Here is a 6710-nt window from a genome sequence, read left to right on the forward strand (position 1 = left end):
ACAGTAACAACAATATTATAAAATGATTGGCAATGACTTAAATATTCTGATCAATACAGTAATCTAAGACAATTTTGAAGGATTTTTAATGAAAAAATGTTATGTACCTCAAGAGGAAGAACCAATGGTATCTGACTATTTATTGAAACATATTTTAAAAACTTTGTTTTTGTTTGTTTATTCATTCATTGTTTGGGGTTTCTATTTTCTTTTGCAACATGGCTAATATGGAAATATATTTTGCATGAATTCACATTTATAATCTATATCAAATTGCTTGATTTCTCAAGCAGAGGGAACTGGAGGGAAGGAGTAAGAATTTAGAACTCAACATTTAAAAAAAGAATTAAAAAACTTTTCACATGTAATTAAGAAACACTTAATGAAATAAATAAAAATATATTAGGAAAAAGGAATTATTTTCTTCAGTGAGCTTTTGTACCTCTTTTTTTTTTTCAATTTTGCCAATTTTTTAAGGAGTTCTTTATTGTGCCTCTTTTACCATTAGGTCAATTCTGTTTTTTAAGGTGTTATTTTCTCCAGTTGTGTGTGCGAGTGTGTGTATGTATGTGTGTGTGTGTGTGCACGCGCACATGTGGCTCTTTTACCAAGTTGTTAGTTCTCTTTTCATAATTTTCTTGCATCATTCATTTCTTATCCCAGCTTCTCCTCTACTATTTTTAATGCTTTCTTTAACTCATCCAGGAATTCTTTTTCTACTTGTGTCCAATTAACATTTTTCTTTAAAGCTTTGCTTGTAGCTATATGCAATGCTATTGTCTTCTTTCTGAGTCTGTGTGTTGGTTTTCCCTGCCACTGTAACTTTTGATGATCAAGTTCATTTTTTATTGTTTGCTCATTTTTCTGGCCTATTTTTTGATTTTGAACTTTATATTAAAGTCAGTCTCTGCTCCCCTGGGGGTGGTGAAGCCTTGTCCCAAATGTCAAGCTTTTCCACAATGCCTTTTTCAGATCTAGTTCTGGGTGTCTTCAAATTTTTGGTGCTTCCACGGTTATTACTGGTCTCCTGGTCTGCTCTTTAGTCTTTACTCAAGAAGGGCCTCTGCTCTCTTGCAGCTATAAGTGCTAGTACTCTTCATGGCCCTGGAATTGTGTCTCCTGCTATTCTTTTGGCTGCAATTACTAGTGCTCCTCTCTGCCTTGGAACTGTGGCCAAGGCCCCTTTTGCCTTGTAACTGACCACAAGCTCTCTTTTCTGCCCTGGACCTAAAGCCCAGCTCTGGGACATGTAATTGCATATGGGTAGTAGAGTTGCCTATCAACACCACTGCACCCAGTACCAGTAAAGAATCTTCCATAATCTCTTTCTGATCAGTTGTCCAACCCCCTTATCACCTCTGTACTAAAGGCTCCTGCAGCTTCTGCTACTATTGCTACAGTCATTGTGACTACCTCCAAGGACAGCTATTGGTGTTGTATCACATGCACTCCAACCATCCTCCAATCCAACATTATTTCCTGATAACCTCCCAAGATTTTTTAGACTGGAAAAATGTCTCACTTTGGCCTTTTATTGACTATCATGCCAAAATTTGATTTGAGGCTTTATTTTAGACATGTTTGGAGAGGAATGTTGAGAGAGTTCAGCTGGGTTACTGCCTCTCATCCATCAGCATAATCTTCAATTTGCACTTCATTCCAAGAAACTTCCTACACAGGTGGAATCAGAGATAAAAAAAAGAGTGGCCTACAAAAAAATGTTGAAGATTCTTATCTTTCTGCATGTCATGAGCTCTTTATTTCCTAGCAAATATTTCCTAGCCTTTTTTTTTTTTTGTGTGTAAATACTATGGGAACCTGAGATACACATATTCTTAAAGAATTTCAGCTAAAGACCCCACAGGTTTATCAAATCCAGTTTTTCCAATATTTTATTCAATTCCAATTTCCTTCCAATTTATCTCTTTGTTGAATTTATCAGAATTAGTTACTTCATATCCAGGTTTCTCCCACCCCTCCCATTCAGTTGGCTTATTCTTTAAGAACTTGGTTGCTAAATTATTTGACATATTTATATTATATGTGCGTATATATATATATGTTTTTTATAAATATATACTTTAAATTATCATTGCTTTACTAAGGTGCTTTTAATCATACTACAATTTCCCTAATTTTATATTTTAATGGTATTTATGTTTGTTATATTCTTGATTTCATTAATGATTTGTGATTTTAACATCTTTGTGTGGAATCTTCTCCCAACAATTTATGTCAGCAAGTTACTTGGGAATAGGAACAGTTTAAATAACTTGCCTATGGTCACGTACCTGTTATGAACTAATGTGAGCTATAAGAACTCACATATGAGCTATGTGAGACTTTTCTTTCCTCACCAACATCTTTGTTTAATTTAGACTCCATTTGTGCCCCATTCTCCAGTTATATTTCACTTATCACCTAATAATTCTTTCACTCTTACAAATGATTGAGTCCTCTTTGTTCCTTTTTAGACATATTCTCCCTTCACATTTCCAACCTTTGGGTTTTCAGTGTTCCTTATTTTAGATGTACCAGAAAAACTATAATAGATTCATCACTTCATGAGAGAATGAAGTCATCCTTGTCATACTGAGTCATCCTTGACTTGTGCCTTGCATTCAATTATAAATAACTTCTTTTAAAGTTGTAGCAATTTCGTCAATTTTAATATTAAAGCCTCTTCTCAGTACTGGACATCTCATGGGGAAAGTTACCTTTCCTAATCAAATTGAAGAATGTTCTTTTTTCAGGATGAAGTATGCTCAGTTTTGTAGGAAGGGTAATTTTGAGATGCACTCTATTTTCTTTTGTTTTGGAGTTTATATTTCAGCCTCTATTTCTTGTCCTCAATGAGTAGGTTTGAGCTATTCAAATTCATGATTATTGATACATAAACTGCTTCCTCCTGACTACTTGCAAAAATTTCCCTTTAACATTGAAGTACTAGAATTTAGCAACTACATTTCTAGGGAGGTTAAATTTAGGATTCCTCTCTGTGGTAACCAGTAGGAATTTTATCAACTGGCATACTGCTCTGTTTCCATTATTTCTGAGCAATTCTTTTCTTTTTTTCTTTTATTTTCTTTAAACCATTACCTTCCATCTTAGAATAAATACTGTGTGTTGGTTCTAAGGTAGAAGAGCAGTAAGAACTAGGCAATGGGGGTTAAGTGACTTGCCCAGGGGCACACAACTAGGCAGTGTCTGAGGCCAGATTTGAACCTAGGACCTCCCATCTCTAGGCCTGGATCTCAATCCCCTGAGTCACCCTAGATGCCCCCTGAGAAATTATTTTCAAATGATTTTTTGAAATATACTTTCTCACACTTTTTCTCCCCCATGGAGACCAATAATTCCCACATTGTCTTGTTGAATTCTGTTACCTCATTCTGTTGCTTTACTTTTAGAACTCTGGAAATGCAATCAAATCAATAATACAATTGCTTTTGCAAAGGATGTCAATGAATTACCCAGTGACTCCCTCCACTCACATTATCCCTGTGATTTCTCAGAAGAAAAAATGCCTTTCTCTAGCCATCATTTCCTTTTATGTGTTATCTTCCTCTATTAGAATATAAGTTCCTTGAGGATAGAAACTGCCTCTCTTCTGTTTTTGTATCCTCTTGCTTAAGATATAATTCTTACCCCTTTCCACCTCTTCCACCTTTTGCACCCCATCTCCCAAGCACCTCTCTGACTGCATTGCACTCACACTAAGCTTTAGACCCTCACTTCCAGCACCATATCCTCCCTTTTTCTGTCACCATAAACATATATCAGGACCTCATCAGCCATGATGAGATGTTCTCTGTCAGCCATGAGATCTGGGAGATTGCTAATGGTCTGTATCTAGAGGTAAAGGGGAAGATGGTCATTAGAACAGAGATTACCATTGATGATTTACTCATCAGTAGAAATGTCTCTGCTGAAAGTCCTGAGTTAGGTGAAGGAATAGCTGCCACTATGATTACTAGAGTTGACATAGTAATGAACAATCATCTATAAGAAATTAACTTCACAAAAGAACCGCATCAAAGACTTTATGAAAAAATCAAAGGCAAACTTGAAGAACAGAAGACAGATAAAGTAAAACTTTTAATGATGGGAGACATAGAGCAAGTCAAACATATCCTTGTTCTTTTTAAAAACTATTAGTTCTTCATAGGTGAAAACATGAATCCAAATGGCATAGTGGCTCTCTTGTACTTCCATCAGGGTAGTGTGATCCCATTTTTTATTTTCTTTGAGGGCAGTTTACAAATGGACGAATGTTAACAAATTTAGCAAAATGCTCTAAATCACCAGTCTTAACCAGCTTTAACTAACTTTTTGTCATCTACAGAACACCAGGGCTTGGAAAAACTTGGGCTGATGTCATGTTGAACTTTATTTTGTTTTTGACCTTGATTTATTTGGAGTGGAGACATTTAAAAGACATGTCACATAGAATGTCTAAAATAAAATGCATTTAAACCCATTTGAGAGAATTCCTCTTAGCCTAATCTTTTTTTAGGCTCGAATTATAGTAACTTGATACAGTTATACCTTAAGGATCATTGTAGAGATCATTACCTGGTCTTAGGTTACTTTTCAGCATTAGCCTCTTCAGAAAGATTTTTCTACAGTTGACTGCTTATGAAACTGGATTCTAAATTCTGCTCGCTAGTTAAACTTGAGTTGAATAAGGGGAGAGATTCCCACAGATGGTCCAACAATATGAAGTGGACCTTTCTACATTTTTATTTTATCTGCAAGCTGAAGTGGAGTTCACTTTGGAAGAGATTATATCTAAACTGAAGAAAGTGACACCGTGTGAAACTTTTTAAAAAAAGAACATCTTGCTCACCTTCATTCATGTATGTCTATCAGAGTCATCCATTTTTCCATTCTAGATTTTGCTCTATTATTATTCCTTCTCTGAATTTTTCAGTCTTCCCCACTTTCTCGGCTCCTCAAAAAGTCCATTACATGGTTGGGTTTTTCCATGATCATTTTTTTTTAAGTCCTTTCCTTCCATGTTAGAATCAATACTGTATATTGGTTTCAAGGCAGAAGACTAGGCAATGGGGGCCAAGTGACTTCCCCAGAGTCACACAGCCAGGAAGTGTCTGAGGTCCAATTTGAACCCTGTCTCTAGACCTGCCTCTCAAGCCCCTGAGCCATCTAGCTGCCCCATGATCTTTTTGACATTGTCAATTTTCAAGAACATCTTGAAGTCTCCTTTCACCAAATTTGTTACCAATATTCTAGACGCCACATTTTCCTTTGTATCTCTTATTGTGATTCCAAACAGCCGTGGAACCAATTGCAGTGTGTCCATTTTTGTCTTCTAGGGATGGAGTTATTTTTGTTGTCATTTTGTAGGTATTTTTGCCTTTTGGAGAGTGTGTGCCCTTCTTTATTCTTTCGGGGTTTTTTTTTTTTTTTCATTGACCCCGGCCTTCTCTTTGTTTCCTCATTTCTTCAACCTTTATGTTAGTTTTTCCTCTGGTGGTTTTTTATGAGAAGAAAGAGTTCGATTTCCTTTCCTGTCTTTTTGTTATTGCTGTTCTATATTTTCCTTGGTGTATTTGTCATTGCTTGGAGGTAATGAAGGAGAGCTGGGCTTAGTCATAGCCACTCACTTGCCATCTTGGCAGGAGTCAAATGAGCTGAATCTCGAGAAATCTGGTGCAGCAGGTTTTAGATGAGCCTGGCTCTGTTTATTTCCTTGGGTGGAATGGAGGACTTATAAGCATTACCACGTGCACTGGCACTCACAGTTGGTCCATGTGAAGGTCATACGGTTATAAATTATACCTGGAAGGGACCTTAGAAGTCATGTAATCCAATCCCTTCATGGATAGCATGCCAGGTCTGGAGTCAGGAAAACTTACTTTCCTGAGTTCAAACCTGACTTCAGATACTTATTAGCTGTGTGATCCTGGGCAGGTCACTTACACTTGCTTGCCTCAGTTTCCTCATTTGGAAAATGAGCTGGAGAAGGAAATGGAAAATCACTTCAGGATCATTGCCAAGAAAATCTCAAGTGGGGCCACAAAGAAGTAGACATGATCAAATAAATGACAATAACAATAAAAATAAGACTCTGGGCAGATCACTTAAGCTCTCTGAGCCTTGGTTTCTTTATCTGTAAAATGGGGATAATAATAGTACCTTGTTTTCATTTATTTATTTTTCCTTATTCGTTCATTCATGCATGCATTCATTCATTCATTCATTCATTCATTTATTTATTTATTTATTTATTTGTTTGTTTGTTTGTTTGTTTTTTAGGAAAATTTCCCATGGTTCCATGATTCATGTTCTTACTTTCCCCTTCTCCCCCAATAGCATTATTATTTTATATATATAATAACAATACATATTATATATTTATATACAATAACAATACATATTATATATTTATATACAATAACAATATATTATATATAATAACAATATATTATATATAATAACAATATATTATATATAACAATATATTATATAGTTATATATAATAACAATATATTATATATAATAACTATATATAACAATATATTATATATTTATATATAATAACAATATATTATATATATTTATACATATAACAACTTATTAACAGAGTTGTATCCAATGAGATAACATGTATAAAGCCACTTCAAAGTGCTATAGAAATGTTTATTATTATTATTATTATTAATTAGTGTACAGAGTCAACATGCCCT

At 35.0% G+C, this 6710-nt stretch overlaps 1 pseudogene; it reads left to right on the top strand.

Moving 5' to 3' along the window:
* The first annotated feature begins 3774 nt into the window (after positions 1-3774).
* Positions 3775-4345, top strand: LOC123247484 (annotated as a pseudogene).
* Positions 4346-6710: the final 2365 nt, after the last annotated feature.

This window comes from Gracilinanus agilis, chromosome 4, assembly GCF_016433145.1.
Source record: "Gracilinanus agilis isolate LMUSP501 chromosome 4, AgileGrace, whole genome shotgun sequence".
Taxonomy (NCBI): Eukaryota; Metazoa; Chordata; class Mammalia; order Didelphimorphia; family Didelphidae; genus Gracilinanus; species Gracilinanus agilis.